Here is a 20,125-nt window from a genome sequence, read left to right as displayed (position 1 = left end):
ACCGCCGCAAAATCGTTCATGGCGATATTAAACCCTCGAACCTTCTCATTAACGATCAAAACCAGGTCAAGATCGCCGACTTCGGGGTCTGTCGTATTTTGGCACAGACCATGGACCCCTGCAACTCCTCTGTTGGGACAATCGCGTACATGAGTTCAGAGCGGATCAACACCGATCTTAACCACGGCAGCTACGACGGATACGCAGGGGATATCTGGAGTCTTGGTTTAAGCATTCTTGAGTGGTTCTTGGGGAGATTCATTAACTCATGGGTGATTAGGGGCCTTTCTTTTTTCAATGGGAGGGTCTTTACTTTCTTTTCCATTTTTTTTTCTTTGTTCTTTGCTGCTATGAGCAGCCAATCATTGAAGGAAAAACGAGAAATATCTCCATCCTTCTTCCACTTTTTTTACATAGATATGCTTCGTTTCTTTTCTTCTTTTATTTCCTTTTCCTTTTAATCGGGAAGCGGCAGGAGTTCAGTATATTTTTTTTTTTTGTAATCTTTTTTGTTTTTTTCCTCCTGTTCTTGGATACATGAGACAATTGGAAATGGGAGAGATTATCACTAGTTGATTTTCCATTTGATTTTCAACTGTGTTTTTAGTGTTGTTTGATGGTTCTCTCTCGCATTGTTGGGGTATCTTTATTTTGAAAGATTGGATTGATTAGGTTGGCGTAAATTCTCTGCCCATCTTTTGTGCTAGTGTTGGTCTTAACTCTGCTCTTTAACTGTGATCATATATACCAACAAATAGGCAACTCATGAATGGTCTCCTTGGAGGAGGCATAGCAGAATGAATGAAGGAATTGTGAACTTTTAAAGTATGGAATTGACATGGATCTTCCGAAGCTTTTTTTTCTGGATAGTAATGAAAATAAAAAATGAATAGTTATCTGGGGATCATTGATGGACACTTGTTGAAGCAATTGAAGGTTTTTTCTTACATTTTGACCTTGAAACTGGAATATTTGTAGTTGAAAAAAGAGAGAATTATACGGCATTAGAATCACTTGTGGACACTTGTTGAGGCAATTATAGGTTTTTGCTAAAAGTTTTGACCTCGAAACGTGGGGATCCCTTGTTGATACTTGTGGCAATTATAGGTTTCTTCTTACATTTTGACCTTGAAACTAGAAGATTTATTGTTTGGATGAAAGACAAATCGTCTGGACTCGTTGAACCGTGACAGTAGTGGAACAAAAAACTTGAGACGAGGGGCGAAAAAAAAGTTACTACCTCATTATGCATCATTTGAATAATAACAATGGCCATGACTTCTTTTCCACTCCTCCTCGGGGGGCCAAATGCATGAACCGAGTAGGCTCGCCCTTCACCAGGATTTCGACTTTTGAATAATGTAACCTACACTCAGGAAGCAACCCTGTAGCTAAACTGCACTCATCCTTATTTTATGCTTGAAAAAGTATATTACGGGCAAAGGGAAATAGATAGATAGGGGAAATAAAACACTTGGAAGTCGCCATAGAAATGGCTAAAGTTTATTCCCATTTACATTCCAATCAGTTCAAGAGAAACAAAAAAGTGAGCTCTTCTGACACCAATGATCATCATTGTAGAGACTGAGGGTCTTGCCACTAGCCTTATCATGCATCCCCTATCACCTTAGATCCCATGTTCTGCAGCTATCTGGATTGTGCTGCTGTTGCTATGACCATTATTTGCAAATACTTCCTAGCTCTATTATGGAACCTTCAGATCCTGATGTTTCTCCTAGTGTCTATGTCTGATCACAAAGCCGATTGGAAGATCATCTCAGCCAGTTCCTGCTCAAGAAAAGTTGACATTTTTATTGTGATTGCAATGGCATATGCAACAAGTAAGAAATAACTCTTCAAACGATCCATGTACCTGCTTCTCTGAAGGAACAACTGGTTCACCCCATTCCATGGCTTTTTTCTCTAGATTCTCAAAATCTGCTTTTCCACCATGTAGAGAAGATGACCAAATAAGGAATAAATTCTACCTGAGTTTACTTTTATATACATCTGTATCCTCGTCTTCTTTTTTTTAATTATCTCTAGCATTGAATCGAACCTCAATCATGGCTCCAATTTCTGAGTCAAAGCTTGCATATCGCTTCCTAATCAGCTCATCCAAATCACCCTCCTAGTAGTATATGCCAAAGAAGAAAATGTCAGATTACAGATAACACACTTGAAAGAGAAGAGTTGAGAAAATCCTGACCTCAATAATTTTTGCAACACTGCAAAGCCCTCGAGCCAGGGTATCCATCCCAGATATATGAGCAATGAATAAATCTTCTAGATCTGTACTCTCTCTCTCCGACTGAAGAACAATTTGGTAAGAAGTTAAGAGTCAAGGGTCAGAACTAAAATTTACAAGCATATACATTAGAACACATTTGCAAGGAAAGAACTCACAGTTTTGCATCAAAGTTGAATCCATCAGGTGCAAGCCCTCCCTATTCACCAGTAAAACTAATTGAGTAACAAACTCTCCCTAAACTTTCTAGATCTGTAAGCTATGGAGTTGAAACAGCTACATCAAGACTTACATTTCTAACCATACTTAGCATAATCAGAGTTGCCTCTCCAATGTCCACGAGGAATTGATCAGTGTCCCAACCTATTGTAATGCAATGTCTTCATTATTAATTAAAGCAAAAATCTTTTCATTCCCTTTCAGAAATATAATACAACAAATTTTCACCAATCTGGGGGTCGCCGGTGTTTGCATCAACGTTTCCAAGCAACCCACTGATCCTTGCAGTTTCAAGCTGATGGAAACAGCTGCCACAGCAAAAAAATTTCTGTAGGGAAGGCTCCACATTGCAAAATCTGTAAACTCAACTAAACATTTAACTTCAAATGCAAAATATAAATCCACACCTGTGTTTGGATAGGGTAGCATGGTTACACTCAATGTTGAGTTTGTATTCCCTTGATAGATTGAAATCATTGATTTCAAGAATTTATTAACTAAGTGGGCATTACCCTGGGGATCTTTACATCCAACTTAATCGAGTCTGTATTTCTGTTTTAGTGATTTCTTTCAGCAGTAATTTTGGCCTTTTTTTTTTTAAATGGAGTAATTTTGGTCTTTTGTTTATGAAAAAGTCTTTGTTATATGTCAATAGAGTATCTTTGAAAAGAAAGTGATGTGTGTGACTTGAGCCTTTGGTTAATGGTCACACCGGGGCTTTCTAGTATGATGTCTTGCATTCAAGTCTCACCTTAGAAAGGGCGGATTTCACATTCAAGAAAAAGAGAATTGAAGTGTACTGTTAAAAATACATTATAGACTCCAACCATCTCTGATGTACCCATGGTAACTCCGATGGTTGAGACCTACTCCAGACTCAAGTACACAATTATCTCAGAGGAATTGCAGTGGTCTATGCCAAGATGCGATTGACCGCGAAGTTGACATTCTTCATCTGGTTTTTTTTGGTTTTGGTTGTTGAGATTCGACGGTTTAACAAATTGATGAACGGTTTTGCGACGGTGGACATAGGTGAATCCGTTAAAAGAATCTGACACAACATGTTCGAGAGGGGCACCTGACAAACTAGGGAAGAGGCTACCTCTTGCTGAAATTGAAATTTGAGAACAGAGGTAAGTTGTTTTATCTTAATCTTCTGTTTTTTTTTTTCCGTCGCCAACCTAACAATTGATTGTTTTTTTCATTTTTATCTTCAATTTTCCATTATTTATCTTCAATCGGACGAACGTCTGCTGTTGATGCTGTTTTAAGACCCAGTGACTAGTTGAGGAGTTTCTAGTGTGATGTCTTGGATTCAAGTCTCGCCAAGGTTTCAGATGTAGTGTGTCTGTGTGTGATCAACATTCATAGAAAAAAAGCTTTTTGCTCTCCTTTTGGTTCAAATGGACGTATTGCTAACATGATCATTCCTTGTGGCAGGGAATGAAAATGTTATCTATGCCTCTTCAGGGACAGAAGTCATATTTTCTGATGTGCATGAGGTATCAATTTATCATTAGTCAACTGTTTTGTTTTCCTTAAATTTTATGATATGTATGTGTTGTGTTCCTAAATCTATGTTATGAACACACCCTCTTCTCAAGAGCATGAGAGGTCATTGCTAAATGAGTTTAGTTACCGTTTTTCTGAATGTCTGTTTAGTAAATGCTTTCGGTAATGATAGTTGCTCCCAAATAGTTAATGATGGTTGTGAACCAATTGATGGGTGTTAAAATAGCAGATTCGCATCCCCGATCAATGTTGATTTTGATTTGGGCTTAAGTTCTCTGTGCTGTGTTATCAGTTTGTCAAACCCTATTTTCATATCTCCTACAATATGAAGCTCTCCCATACAATTACATGCTGATTATTCCAGTGATACTCAATATGAGTGCAATATAAATGCTCAATAAAACTAGCTTGCAAAATCATGCTGTAATAGTGTTAGTTCTTGACACTTATACCATCACTCAGTAGGTTCCTTTTGTTCACATTTGATCACTTCTATCAATTTTAATCACTAATGTATTTTATCTTGGAGGCATCTGCATGGAAGCCTTTGGAGAATTATAACTATAACAAGGACGTGATAAATCAGGTAAATTCTGTGAACTCCTACGCTGTTCTGAATAAAGCTGCACCAACCTATCCGCCCACATTCACCTACAGACATCGAGACAGATAAAACAGATAAAAATAGAGAGATCGAGAAATACATCGTCTTTTTCTCTTCCCCTTCCCCCCTTCAAAACATGAAAACATTTTGTTGGAACTAGGATGTAACTTCTTGAAATTTGAAAGTCTTTGATTTTACTCAGCGGCTTCATATGGCCAACTTCCTGGGAATAGGAACCATTTATCAATTATGATGCTTGTATTTTCTATAATGTACATATAACTTTGAACTTCAAAATTTTCACTCTTTTTTTTTGCAGATTACATTCAGATCCAAGTCATCCTTTCTTGCTGCTGCTGATGACAGTGGTGATGTGAAGGTATTTTGTCTACTTTTAAGATTTTCAGTGTGCTCAATTATGTCATAGAAATAAATGATAAATGTTGACTTGACATAAGAGACATGTTATTGTTTTCTGAAAATAAAGGCATCTAAAGAAAATTTGAACTTTGTTTTCCATAATGTGGAATATATCAAACTATCTGTGTACCTGTATCTAACTTCCTGATGTTCCTTCCAGATTGATCGTAGTCAAAACAACCATTTTTGCCTTCAAATTTGTTAGGCCTTCATTGAATGACACTAACAGAATCTGCTGCATCTTGTTCAAATGATTGTCCCTACAATCAATTTATTGAGTTTGATCTCTTTGGCAGATAATTGACACCAACCAGCAACACCTGTACAAGACTCTAAGAGCAGGCCATAAAATTGTATCCTTTTATACATTTTTTATTTTATTTTTATCACCAAATGATCTACTTTAATTTGTTGGATCTTATCTTCCCCACAAAATTGCACGTCCTTAAGGAAATTTTGTTACTCAGTATGTACTTATGGACCATGTCTGCCTAGATTTGTAGCAGTGTGCAATTCCTTCCTTGGAGACTTTCTATTGTTTAGCAAGCTGTTGTGATTGATGTAATTTTGCAATGTCTGGGCATGTGTAAATTATTTCATGATGCTTTCCCATTAGTGACAACATTCTTGAGTATTTGGCAAACTTGTTGGCATTGTTATCCTGTTTCCTTTGGAAATGTTTCACATGTTTTTTTCTTGGCAGCTGTTACAGGTGGTCTTGATTCAAAGTCCGTCATCTGGGACTTCTCCAGAGGACGGCCACTTAGACATGTGGACTTTGGTATTAGAGCACCCTTGTCTTTATTGTTGACCAGTCTCAGTCTTATCTACTGATTGGAGTCAGTTATTCTGTACAGTTTAGCAACAAATCAATGTGGATTATTAGCTTACCAGGCCTACCTCTCCCCCTAGCACATGCCCAATTTTATGCAGGAATTATGTATATAGGTCATGCCCAATTTTATGTAAAATGTATGCATAATTTTATATACAGTTTATTTGACATGTATTTTTTTACAAAGTTTTAAATGTATGTTGGAGATCGAACTCGATTAAAATTATTGGGTTCGAAGATGCGCTTGGCTCGAGCTCGAGTTCGAAATATTTAAATCAAACTTGGCTCGAACATAGGCAGGTTCTTGCTCAGCTCGGCTCGATGCCCCCTAGAAGTGTACAGTTTAAAATGACATTATAGACTCCAAATATCTCTGATGTACCCATGGTAACTCCGATGATTGAGACCTACTCCAGACACATATACGCAATTATTTTAGAGGAATTGCAGTGGTCTGTGCAAAGATGCGATTGACCTCGAAGTTGACATTCTTCATCTGGTTTTGGTTGTTGAGATTCAATGGTTTAACAAATTGATGAACAATCTTACGACAATGGATATGGGTGAGTTCGTTTAAAGAATTTGACACAGCATGTTAGAGAGGTGCATCTAACAAACTAGGGAAGAGGCTACCTCTGGGTGAAATTGAACTTTGAGAATAGATCCATGGGTGACCCCAGTCCAACTTGAGTTGGAGGTGCAGTTGGAGACTCATCTAGTCAAACACATGATTTTTTTGAGTCAAAGAAGTCATTGCAACGAAACTAAAGCTGAAATGAAAGCACAACTCACAGGAATAAAGATGAATACTCAAAGCTTCACCAGTCTAGTGGTGGTAGAAGGAGACTTAGCTTAGTAGTTAATTGGTTCCATATTTGGGGATTCTACTCTTCTTAATGAATGATTTAATCTTCTCTTCTTGATTGTATTTTGTATCTTACATTATGTTAATAAATTCTGCTTCTCTTCATGCATATGTCCAACCACTCATTAATGGCTTATTGTGGAAGGTGATTCATAAACTTTCATAAGCTGGTATAGTAAGGGAACTGATCCCAACTGAACAATACTTCATCTGGTCAAGGAGAATCTTCCAACTTAATCGTGCCTGTATTTCTATTTCAGTGATTTCTTTCAGCAGTAATTTTGACCTTTTATTTTTTTGAAATGGAGTAATTTTTTACTTTGGTTCATGAAAAAGTTTTTGTCATATGTCATTAGAGTAGCTCTCAAAAGGAAGTGATGTGTGTGACTTGAGCCTTTGGTTAATGGTCACATCAGGGCTTTCTAATGAGCTGAAATGAAACCACAACTCATGGGAATGAAGATGAAAACTCAAAAATTCACTAGTCTAGTGGTGGTAGAAGGAGGCTTAGCCTAGTAATTAATTGGTTCTATATTTGGGATTCTACTCTTCTTAATGAATGATTTCATCTTCTCATCCTGATTGTATGTTGTACCCTACATTATATTAATAAATTCTGCTTGTCTTCATCCAAATGTCCAACCACTCCTTAACAGATTATTGTGGAGGGTGATTCATATACTTTCATAAGTTGGTGTAGTAAGGGAACTGATCCCCACTGCTCATTACTTCATCCGGTCAAGTTGATTCATCCAACTTAATCAAGCCAGTATTTCTGTTCCAGTGATTACCTTCAGAAGTAATTTTGGCCTTTGAATTTTTTTTGAAAGAGAGTAATTTTGGTGTTTGGTTCATGAAGAAGTTTTTGCTATATGTCATTAAAATATCTCTAAAAAAAGTGATGTTTCTGACTTGAGCATGTCGTTAATAGTCACAGCCTTCTAGTATGATGTCTTGCATTCAGTCTCAGCATGGAAAGGGTAGATTTCACATTCACGAAAAAGATAATTGAAGTGTCAATTTAAAATGATATGATAGACCCAAATATCTTGATGTACCCACAGTTACTCCGATGGTTGAGACCTACTCTAGACACATGCATGCAATTATTTCAGAGGAATTGCAGTAGTCCGTGCTAAGATGTGAATGACCTCGAAGTTGAAATTCTTCATCTATTTTTTATCTGGTTTTCGTCTATGAGATTCGATGGTTTAACAAATTGATGAACAATCTCACGTGAGTGGACATAGGTGAATCCGTTTAAAGAATCTTACACAGCATGCTAGAGAGGGGCACTAGACAAACTAGGGAAGAGGCCACCTCTGGCTGAAATTGAACTTTGAGAAAGCCCAACTTGAGTTGGTGGTGCAACAGGAAATTCATCTAGCCAAACACAAGATTTTTTCAGCACAAAGAGGTCATTGTAGCGCAATTGTAGCTGAAATGAAAGCACAACTCGTGGGAATGAAGATAAATACTCAGAACTTCACTAGTCTAGTGGTGATAGAAGGAGATTTAGCCTAGAAGTTAATTGGTTATATATTTTGGGATTCCACTCTCCTTAATGAATGATTTCATCTTCTCTTTTTGATAGTATGTTGTATCTTACAATAAGACCTCGAAGTTGACATTCTTCATCTGATTTTGGTCGTTGAGATTCGATGATGTAACAAATTGATGAACGGATTTATAGCGGTGGACATAGGTGATTCCGTTAAAAGAATCTGACACAGCATGTTCAAGAGAGACACCTGACAAACTAGGGAAGAGGCTACCTCTGGCTAAAAATTGAAATTTGAGAACACATCCATGGGTACCCCAGCCCAACTGGAGTTGGTGGTGTAACTGGGGACTCATCTAGCCAAACACATGATTTTTTCTGTTCAAAGAGGTCATTGAAGTGCAACTGAAGCTGAAACAACTCACGGGAATAAAGATGAATACTCAAAACTTCTTTAGCCTAGTGGTGGTAGAAGGAGACTAAGCCTAGTAGTTAATTGGATCTATATTTGGGGATTCCACTCTCCTTAATGAATGATTTTGTCTTCTCTTCCTGATTGTATGTTGTATCTTACATTATATTAATAAATTCTGCTTCTCTTCATGCATATGTCCAACCACTCATTAACGGCTTATTGTGGAAGGTGAATCATATAATTTCATAAGCTGGCATAGTAAGGGAATTGATCCCCCACTGGACATTGCTTCAACTGGTTAAGGAGATTCATCCAACTTAATTGCAGTGGTTTGTGCCCAGATGCGATTGACCTCAAAGTAGACACTCTTCATCTGGTTTTGATTTGGTTACTGTTGTTGAGATTCGATGGTTAAACAAATTAAGGAACAATCTTACGGCGGTGGAAATAGGTGAATTCGTTTAAAGAATCTAACACAACATTTAAGAGAGATGTATCTGACAAACTAGGGAAGAGGCTACCTCTGGCTGAATTTGAAATTTGAGAAGAAATCCATGGGTAACCCCAGCCCAACTGGAGTTGGTGGTGCAATTAATGACTCATCAAGCCAAACACATGATTTTTTCGGTTCAAAGAGGTCATTGCAATGCAACTGAAGCTGAAACAGCTCACGGGAATGAAGATGAATACTCAAAACTCATCTAGTCTAATGGTGGGAGAAGGAAACTTAGCCTAGTAGTTAATTGGATCTATATTTGAGGATTCCACTCTCGTTGATGAATGATTTTCTTTCTCTTCCTAATTGTAAGTTGTATCTTACATTATATTAATACATTCTGCTTCTCTTCATGCAGATGTCCAACCACTCATTAACCACTTATTGTGGAAGGTGATTCCTATACTTTCATTAGCTGGTGTAGTAAGAGAACTGATCCCCACTGGACATTACATCATCTGGTCAAGGAGATTATGAACAACACAGAACTTCACAACCACATGGCACCATTTCCCAAGGTCATACAACACAGCTGCAAACAAGCTTGCCTGTGAAGGAAGGAACTTCTTTTTCGGATCTTGCCATCTACACCATAATTTTTTTTATTGTATTCTTTCAATGTATTTCTCTCCTTGACCTTCCTTCTCCCTAGGAAGGGCCTGTTGTACTCTCTTCTCTCTTAGTAAAAGCTCATTTACAATTTCACAAAAAATAAAAAAATCTCAAAGTTCACAAAAGAAGATTATAGAAAAAGTAATTGTTGAAACAGATGAACATATGCATACCTAAAACACCATGTTTTAGTAGAAAACTTTCTGTAGTAGCCGCATCCCAATCATAACTGGTAAATATAGAAAGTTAAAAGGTTGAAACAGCACAACAAATTCTCTTACTACAAAGATATCTTTTAACTTACTGATGCTTGGTGGGTTCTTGAGGTTTAGATTCAATCAAAAGAGACCCTGAAAGATAAAAGACAGATACTTATTTTGTGAAAGAGTGAAAAAGAGGGCCGCATCTTATACAGGAAATCAAATTGAGAGTCCAAGCCCTTCAGAGCAGGATTGCACAAAAGCTAAATACTTCAGTACTCGTAGATCTTTTCTGAGAGATTTGTACATGTAAATCTACTTGGAACAACCATCCAAGACTCTCAGAACCCCAACAGAAGGATCATTCACCTTGCCATTTGTTATTGGCAAGCAAATAGAAGCCATCAACTAATGATATGAAACTATGATTTCACTGCATCATATATAATATCCAACAGAGAACCTCTAATAGTTAATTAGTTTACTATTTCGAAAGTAGTCAATTATTTCAAGTACAACATAAATAAATAATAATTTTAACTAAAACTACCTTTGATGTAGAAATAAGCAGTCATAAACCTTCCATTGATTTTTTTTTGCAATATCCCAAGCTTTTCCATACAAAATATGCTTAACCTTTCTAGGAAAGCAGGTAGACGTAACTGATTAACCACATACCTCATACTTAATTTGGTGAACAATAGGGAAGATTCACCTTCCCTTTCATCCGAAGCTCCATCATCACATTTTGCATCAACATCAGCAGGGTACCCGTAGGTGACCCCACTGAAATCTGCCCATGGGATAAGATACTCAAGACAAAATTCAGAAAAAAGAAAAGAAAAAACTAATGATAATAGTAAAATCGAGTAGACATAACTTACAACGGCCAGGAAAGACAGATCCAAACAAAGGAGTAACAGAAGAATTTTTCTAGCCTCCATGTTTCATCTCATGCAAGCGATCTCTGCAATGCAGTAGGGAATCATAACGAGACAACACTACCAGATGCAAAGGAATTGAAGCATCAAACATGAACCAACCGAAAGGAAATATTTTAATTAAATTGTGCCATAAAAGGGACAAAAAAAGAGAGCATGATTACAAAATATAAATAAAAATCGCTGAAATTAGAACTGTAGAAACCGTGTGACAATTGAAAATAATAGCAAATACACTGATCTCGAGTAAAGTGTCAACGGAAAAAATGCTAATGAAACCTGAACGCGCATAACTGTGAGATTGTTATATGATACATGGCCGAAAACAACGTCTTGTTGATATGAAAATTACTTTCATCAGCATCCACTTGGCTTCACATAAAACCAGGAAAATTGCTACTTTTTATGTTTCTTTTATTCCATTAGATAAAAAAGAGTAGTATGATATCTCACAGAAAAAATCAGAAGAAGAAAAAGATCGAACCAACTAGAACGAGCAATCAGCATCAACTGTATTCAAACTTACTAGGATGTCTAAAACAACGAAGATGCAGAGGCTTCCGCCATTCGACAAACAGAGGAAATCCCAAAAATTTACAGCCTTAATAATGACCTCATGCCTTTATACACATTACTCTCGAACGACAACACGGAGAAAAAAAATCAGTTAAAAAAAAGTAACATGCAATCAAAATAAACTATGTAGAAGAAGAAGAATAGAACAATTTCGACCTTGCATTACCAGTTAAAAACTCAACAAGAACCGATGGTCGAGGGAAGACGGTAGTCGAGAAGAGAAGAATTAAATATGTAGAAAATAAGAAGCTAATCGCAGGAAAGGAAGCACTTTTGGGGGTTACTAAATAACCTATGGATAAAATTATCAGAATAGAAATGATTTTCGCTAAAAATATAACATTTTACTACTCTTACGTAAAAATTAAGATTATTTAATTAAATATATAATAATAACATAATTAAACAAATACTTCCTTTTATAATATAAAAATAGTTAATCAAAATATTATTTTGCAATACCTAAATTCTCACTCATTAATTTATATAAAAAAGATATTAGTCTATTGACTCTTAATATAGTTGTAATTAACTTTTTTATTAATAAACTAAGATATATTTTAACTTGTGATAAACTAATAAATAACTAATATGTAATTAAATAATCACAAAATAATAATTAAACAAATCATTACCTTTACAATATCAAAATATTTAATCAAATATTCGTTGTGGCTTCTAACTTGGCAAAAGTTTTTTGCCTATGACACGTGCTAACAACTATGAGATTTCTTCTACTTCTCATGTACCCCATTCATCTTGATGTCATCGACAACATCAATCAATCTGAACAACATCACATAAGATTTTATTACATTGATTTAATTATTGAAAATGCACAAAACTCGCACAACTACTATAAACTTGGTAGTAATAGCTTTCAAATCCCGGTTATACAACCTTGGTCCCTTCCAAATCTATGGTTTCAACTAGATAGTGTTGGAATTATGGTTTCAAATATATTATTTATAAAATAAAATTTCCATGATTCATATGGCGTGGGGCCCACTTCTAGATGCTTTGTCATTGGATGTTCAGTATAGGGAATAATGACCAGCACATCCGCCTGTAAAGGTAGATTAAATGGGTGCATTGACTTAGTAGACACATCCCTTGGGAATAAAGAGATGTGTCTCTCTTGAGGGGATATATCTCTCCTGAGATGATGTATCTCTTATAAGAGGATGTGTCCTTATGAATAGTCATTAGTGCCACACCATTTGGAAATTTATAAATTCCTCCATGTTCTTATAAGTGAGGCTAAGGCTATTTGCATATCCAATCTGGCTGAACGGGAGAAAACTTATCACTTGTAAACAAATTATAAAAGGTTATTTTGTATACTTCAAGTTCTATTTATATTCTGTAAGATGAAATGTATGCTCTCTTTATTCTTCTTATTTTAAATCTATGATATATGTATGATTCTCATGATAAGAAAAACTATTGAGGATTTAATATCTATTTCTATGATGTTTATTTTATTATTATTAGACATTAAGTCTAACAAATACAAGTGATTAATGCCTCTACTGGTATCATAGAGATAAAATCTAATTTTTGATATTTTTTCCATATTTTTTTTGATTTATCGGCTATGTATTTGTGAATGAAAATAAGCCTAATTTAGGCTTATTGAGTTTTGGCGCCGCAGGCGGGCCTGCTGGTGCGGGTCTGCCAATGCGCTGGCTTGTGCGGTCCGGGTCTGTAATGACCCAGGACCTTGAACTAAACCGGGTTTTACTTATATAATGAGCCAGAATGTGTTTTAAGGGTTTATTTTTACCCATAATTTTATTTTGAATGGAATTTTCATGTTATTTGGAATTTATTTGGCTATTTGAAGATTTATATGTTGATATTTGATAAATAGTTCATATCAAATTGGTTTAGTTCATATCCAATTAAGTTATAGATGTGGAAAAACAATATAATTAATTTAATTATATAATTTGAAAAATCCCCAAAGGGTAATGCATTTTTTATAGATTAAATTAATTGTATGTGTTTGAGTATAATTTGTTTTATGTGTTACACTATTTTCATTATACGTTTCTAGAGACAAACTCAATTTTCGCAAAACTGTATCCCGTAGAATTTTAATGCCAAGAATATAAGAAGCTTCCCCAAGGTCTTTCATATCATATGTCTGAAACAACCATGTCTTTATACCTTGGAGTAACTGAATATCATTCCCGGCTAATAAAATATCATCAACGTATAAAGTAAGAAAGACAATGCGATCTCCCACTGTTTTTATATAAACACAATGATCTTTTGGATTCTGAGTAAACCATATGTTGTAATTGCTTCATTGAACTTGACAAACCGTAAATAGACTTGTCCAATTTACATACCTTTGCTTCAGTCTCATGTCTAACAAATCCACGTGGTTGTTCCATATAAATCTCCTCATCCAAATTTCCATTTAGAAAAACGGTTTTAACATCCATTTGAAACAACTCATAGTCATAATATGCAACCAATGCCAGGAGAGCTCGAATAGACAATATTCGTGCAACATGAGGGAATGTTTCGTCATAATCAATCCCTTATTGTTGAGTAAAACCCTTGGCAACAAGACGAGCTTTGAATCCTTCAACTTTACCTTCAACATTTCTCTTCCATGTAAAAATCCACTTGCACTTAATGGGCTTAACCGATGGAGGAGGATCAACAAGTTTCCAAACTTCATTTTTATACATAGAGTCCATCTCTTCTTCCATTGTCGACTTCCACTTGTCGGAATCCACATCAAGGAGTGCTTCCTTGTAAGTGTCAGGATCAGTAAAATCTTCATTCAACCTTGTTCTTTCATAAGTTTCTCCAGCATAGGTATAAAAATTTGAAGATGATAGGAGTTGACTAGGTTTTCTTTCTCTAGTCACTCTTCGAATATCTGTTTGGGTGGAATTCTCTATATTAGAAGGAGATTTAGAAGAAGAAATTTCAACATATTCTTCCATGTGAAACTTCGTACCTAAATCTTCATCACAATCAAATCTATCCTCAATGAATTTTACATATCTATTTTCAATAATCACCTTCTCCTTGGGGTCATATAACTTATATCCTTTCGAATGCTCAGAGTACCCAACGAATAAACATCTTCGAGTCTTAGCCTTCAATTTGTCCTTAGGATCAAGTTTTAAAACATGAGCAACACATCCCCATACTTTAAAATGGTTAAGACTAGGAATTTTGTCTGACTATACCTCATAAGGTGTTTTCTCAATTGACTTTGAAGACACTCTATTTGAGATATAGGTAGCTATCAATAGTGCTTCGCCCCAAAAAGATATTGGCAAATTTGCAAGTGCCATCATAGATCTTACCATCTCTAGTAAGGTTCGATTTCTCCTTTCAGCAGTACCGTTCTGTTCATGTGTATAAGGCATGATAAACATATGGATAATCCCATTTGACTTGCAAAATTCAGAGAATAACTCCAAACAATACTCTCCACTTCTGTCGATGTGCAATGTTTTGATCTTCCTTCCTATAGCATTTTCTACCTCCAATTTGAAGGTTTTGAAATAATCTAAGGCCTCATTTTTTCTATGCAGTAAATATTCTCTTCCATATCTTGAGCAATCATCTATAAATGTGATAAAACACGAATGACCATTACGAGTATTTACATTCATAGGTCTACATATATCATAATGAATAATATCCAAAACATGAGAACTTCTTGAGCCTTTGGATGGAAAGGGCATCTTTGTCATTTTCCCATATATACAACACTCACAAATAAGAAAATCATTATGTGAAAGATTTTTCAATAATCCTTGTGTCACAAGTCTTGTAATTCTATCCTTGTTTATATACCCTAGTCATAAATGCCACAAATACAATTCATTTTCTTTAACATCCGAAGAAGTAAAAACACTGAATACCATATTTCCACTAAGTTGCAATTGATATAGACCAAAATTTCGAAAACCTCTCAAAATAACTTTATCATCTAGTAACATAAAGAACTTTCTGCTTCCAAAGTAAAGTGTAAATCCAAGTTTCTCAAGACAAGATACAGATAATAGACTTCTTCTCATAGAAGGACCATAAAGATAATCTTCTAAATCAAAAAACTTTTTCTCAACAAGCTTTAGCCGGTAAGTTCCTACGCCTTCCACAATGGCCTTTTCGTCATTTCCCATGTAAATAAAGTTTGTTTTGTCCTCAATCTTTCTTAGCTCCTTGAAGCCCTGCAACTCATTCGATACATGAACAGTTGCACCAGAATCAGCCCACCAACTAAAAGGCTTGATATAAATAGTACAAGTTTCAAGAGATTAGGACTCACTAGTTTTTTCTTGCTGCCCCCTCTTGCATGATTTTCAAAGCCCTACAATACTTCTTTATATATCTTGGCTTATTACAAAAGAAGCAAACACGTTGATTTGCATGTACTTCAACCCTTTGTTGATTGACCTTTTTGTCCTTGAAGTTTTGAAATAGAAAGTTCTTTCCCTGTTTCTTAAAATTCTTCTTCTTCGGCTTCAAAACTACGTTAGCGCTAGGTGAAGGTTTATTTAACTCAATACTTGGATTGAGTCTATCGGACTGGTGGTCGATCATATTAACCAAATCAAATATAGTCCACTTTGTCTTGGACAAAGAATAAAAATCTTGAATATATTTGAGAGATTTGGGTAAAGAGTTGATAATGGTGACCATTTTAGTTTCTTCATCCATTGGTCAACCATGATATTGTAACTCATCTGCTATGGAAGCATGTCATTTACATGTTTTCTCACATCAGCATTTTTTGCGCTCTTGGCACGAGTGAACTTTTGTCATAAGTTATTGATGTGAATAGACGATTTTTTACCATATTTAGCCTCAATCTGGTTGAAAATCTATTTTGTAGTGGGGACCTGAAAACAACTCATCAAGAGAGTCTCACTTAGAGCCCCAAGAATATGTGACCTAGAAATTTCATTAGCACCATCCCATTCCTTGAAATTTCTAAGGTCCTTCTTATACTATTTTAGATTATCGAGGTAGTTTATTCGGGAAGGTCTTTGAGGAGGAGTATTTACTTTGATAATCTTATCAAACCTATAGCCTTGTAGCATTAAGTCAACCCGTTGTGACCAGTTCACATAATTAGTCCCATCAAGTACATTTTTCATTAGGGACTCAGCAAAATTATGTCCACTACTCGATGTTCGTGTCATCCAAAAAATATTTCAATATTTGGGAGATTATACATAATTATACAATCATCTCAGACATCTAGTACTCCCACTTACCCTTTGGGGATTCATGAGAGTTACTAGGTAAATCATTCCACACATAATAAACAAACAACAATATCACAAACAAACAAACAAACAAATAAATTAATTCATACTTACCCTTTGGGGATTCATATAAATTAATTTACAATATACTAATCTAATTATACAACTCATGTTACCCTTTGGGGATTTTGCAAGTTATATAATTAAATTAATTTTCACATAAAATACATAAATAGATAACAAGGCATGCAATAAGACAAATTATAAATACTTCAAGAAATTATAGCAAAGAAATAATTATCCAACAACTAAACCAATTAGATATGAACTATTTATAAAATGTCAACATATAAATCTTCAAACCTATAGTCTTGGATCTCAAATAGCCAAATAAATTCCAAATAACATGGAAATTCAATTAAAAATAAAATTCTGGGTCAAAACAACTCTTAAAACACATTCTGGCTCATTATATTAGAAAACCCCGATTTGGTTCATGGTCCCAGGTCATTACAAACCCGGACCACACAAGCCCGCGTGTTAATAGGCATGCCCAAACAGCAGCCCGTGCACAGCGGCCCGCGCATTGGTAGGCTCGCCTGTGGCGCCAAAACACAATAAGCCTAAACTAGGTTTATTTCCATTCATAAATAAATAGCTAAAAAAATCCAAAAAATATAGAAAATTAGAATTTATCTCTATGATACCAGCAGAGGCATTATTCACTTGTATTTGTTAGACTTGATGTCAAATAATAATAAAATAAATATCATAGAAATAAATATTAAATCCTCCATAATTTTCCTTATCATGAGAGCCATATATATATCATAGAATTGAAATAAGAAAAATAAAGATAACATACATTTCATCTTGAAGAATATAAATAGAACTTAAAGTGCACAAGATAACATTTGATAATTTGTTTACAAGTGATAAGCTTGCCCTCATTCAACCAGACTGGATGTGCAAATAGCCTTAGCCTCACTTGTAAGACCATGAAGGAATTTATAGATTTCCAAAGGGTGTGGCACTAATGACTATTCATAAGGATACATCCCCTTAGGAGAGATACATCCTCTAAGGAGAGATACATCCCCTAAGGAGAGATACATCTCCTTATTCCCAAGGGATGTGTCCACTAAGTCAATGCACCCAATTAATCTACCCCTACTGGGGGATGTGCTGGCCATTATTCCCTATACTGAACATCCAATGACAAAACATCTAGAAGTGGGCCCCACGCCTCTAATATCATTTTAATTTTATTTTATAAATAATATATTTGAAACCATAATTCCAACAATCCTTACCTTTAAAATATCAAAATATTTAATCAAATATTCGTTGTGGCTTCAAACAAGTCAATATTTTGGTGTCTATGACACGTGCCAACAACTATGAGATTTCTTCTACTTCTCATGTACCCCATTCATCTTCATGTCATCGACAACATCAATTCGAACAACATCACATAAGATTTTATTACATAGATTTAATTATTTAAAATGCACAAAACTCGCACAACTACTATAAACTTGGTAGCAATAGCTTTCAAATCCCGTTTACACAACCCTAGTCCCTTCCAAATCTATGGTTTCAACTAGATAGAAAAATAACTCTTACAACAAACATGTTACAAGTCACAAGTTTGAATAATTATGAGTAGAAACTTCCTTAATTTTGGATACAAACAGCAAATGTATATGTAACATGACTTGTGAAGAGAGAAACATGTCCCTAAAGAGTATTACTACTAAAATTAACTGGAGGATTAAAAAAACTCGAGTGAAAGGTTTTTAATGAATATATTACATGCAACTTTCACTATTGTGAGATTTCTTTTTGATAACTTTTATTAATAAATATACTCGGCCACATGATCTATCCTTGGTCGTCCCTCTCCTGTTTCCGCCCTCTAACAATTCTATTCCAGCATCTTCGTCCTCCACAGCTTAGACCCCTAACTACTCTTATACGGTATCAAGATTGTCGGCTCCGGCGTGAGTTCACATCACCACGTCATCAAACATATGTACAACATGTCATCATGATACATCATCAACTTGCCAGCATGGGATGTAAGCAAACGTTGTTTCTCCTATTTTATTTTTATTATTAATTTTTTTATTTGTAATTTAAAAAGTATTTTAAAAATATTAATTTCTGGTTTTAAAAATCTTATAAATTTTATTATGAAAAAGTAAAAAAAAAAATAATTATTTTTAAAAATATTATTGATTTAAATGGTTTGCAACCGGCCGACTAACCGGACGTACGCGCTGAAGGTAATTTACAGAAATTACGAGGCCGTCCGTTCGGCTCCAGATCTGCCGCGAGATCGAAATTCTTCGCACGGCTGATAACCCTCATATTATCCGTTGCCACGGTATGGTCGACCACGCTGGAGAGATCCAAGTCTTGCTGCAGTTTATGCATGGGGGTTCTCTTGACGGTCGTCGCCTCCCTGAGCCGCTTCTTTCCGATGCAGCGCGCTAGATCCTTCAAGGACTCGCTTATCTCCACCGCCGCAAAATCGTTCATGGGGATATTAAACCCTCGAACCTTCTCATTAACAATCAAAACCAGGTCAAGATCGCCGACTTCGGGTCTGTCGTATTTTGGCACAGACCATGGACCCCTGCAACTCCTCTGTTGGGACAATCGCGTACATGAGTCCGGAGCGGATCAACACCGATCTTAACCACGGCAGCTACGACGGATACGCAGGGGATATCTGGAGTCTTGGTTTAAGCATTCTTGAGTGCTTCTTGGGGAGATTCCCTTTTTCTGGAATCGGTCGGCAAGGCGATTGGGCTAGTTTGATGTGTGCTATTTGTTACTGGCCACCACCGGAAGCGCCGCCGACTGCGTCAAAGGAGTTCTGAAGCTTCATCGGTTGTTGTCTCCAGAAAGATCCAGCAACACGGTGGACCGCGGCGCAGCTACTCACCCACCCCTTCGTAACCCAGGCGACCAGCCCACAGCTGCCTGCCATGCTGCCTCATCCTATGCTTCTTCTCTTTTCTTCTTTTATTTCCTGTTCCTTTTAATCGGGAACCGGCAGGATCAGTATATTGTTTTTTGTAATCTTTTTTGTTTTTTTCATCCTGTTACATGAGACAATTGGAAATGGGAGAGATTACCACTAATTGATTTTCCATTTGATTTCAACTGTGTTTGTAGTGTTGTTTGATGGTATCTTTATTTTGAAAGATTGGATTGATTAGGTTGGCATAAATTCTTTGCACACCTTTTGTGCAAGAGTTGGCCTTAACTCTGCTCTTTAACTGTGATCATATATACCAACAAATAGGCAACTCATGAATGGTCTCCTTGGAGGAGGCATAGCAGAATGAATGAAGGAATTGTGAACTTTTAAAGTATGGAATTGACATGGATCATTGGTGGACACTTGTTGAGGCAATTGAA

The 20,125-nt window shown here is 35.9% G+C and overlaps 1 long non-coding RNA gene and 1 pseudogene across 4 annotated transcripts; one reads left to right on the top strand and one right to left on the bottom strand.

The window, feature by feature from the left end:
• Positions 1 to 1,465: 1,465 nt before the first annotated feature.
• On the bottom strand, positions 1,466 to 11,690 carry LOC137950596 (uncharacterized). 4 transcript variants are annotated; one of them, XR_011111975.1, is made up of 12 exons: positions 11,395 to 11,569; positions 10,812 to 10,894; positions 10,606 to 10,720; positions 10,032 to 10,077; positions 9,901 to 9,956; positions 2,696 to 2,775; positions 2,541 to 2,611; positions 2,407 to 2,447; positions 2,210 to 2,311; positions 2,060 to 2,131; positions 1,874 to 1,938; positions 1,466 to 1,788 (listed from the first exon to the last, which is right to left on the bottom strand). It is a non-coding gene; the product is annotated as an uncharacterized lncRNA (long non-coding RNA). The 4 variants fall into 4 exon arrangements; XR_011111974.1 differs by lacking the exon at positions 11,395 to 11,569 and adding an exon at positions 11,611 to 11,690 and having other exon boundaries at positions 1,874 to 2,131; XR_011111973.1 differs by having other exon boundaries at positions 1,874 to 2,131.
• Positions 11,691 to 18,939: 7,249 nt separating this feature from the next.
• LOC137950594 (mitogen-activated protein kinase kinase 5-like) lies at positions 18,940 to 19,856 on the top strand (annotated as a pseudogene).
• The last annotated feature ends 269 nt before the right edge of the window (positions 19,857 to 20,125 follow it).

The sequence above is a fragment of the Aristolochia californica genome, unplaced genomic scaffold, assembly GCF_029961685.1.
Source record: "Aristolochia californica isolate CCGP_79_NKW_82.1479 unplaced genomic scaffold, dmAriCali1.0.hap1 SCAF_14, whole genome shotgun sequence".
Classification (NCBI taxonomy): Eukaryota; Viridiplantae; Streptophyta; class Magnoliopsida; order Piperales; family Aristolochiaceae; genus Aristolochia; species Aristolochia californica.
Note: the sequence above shows the minus strand (reverse complement) of the source record. Positions and strands in the feature narration are given on the sequence as shown.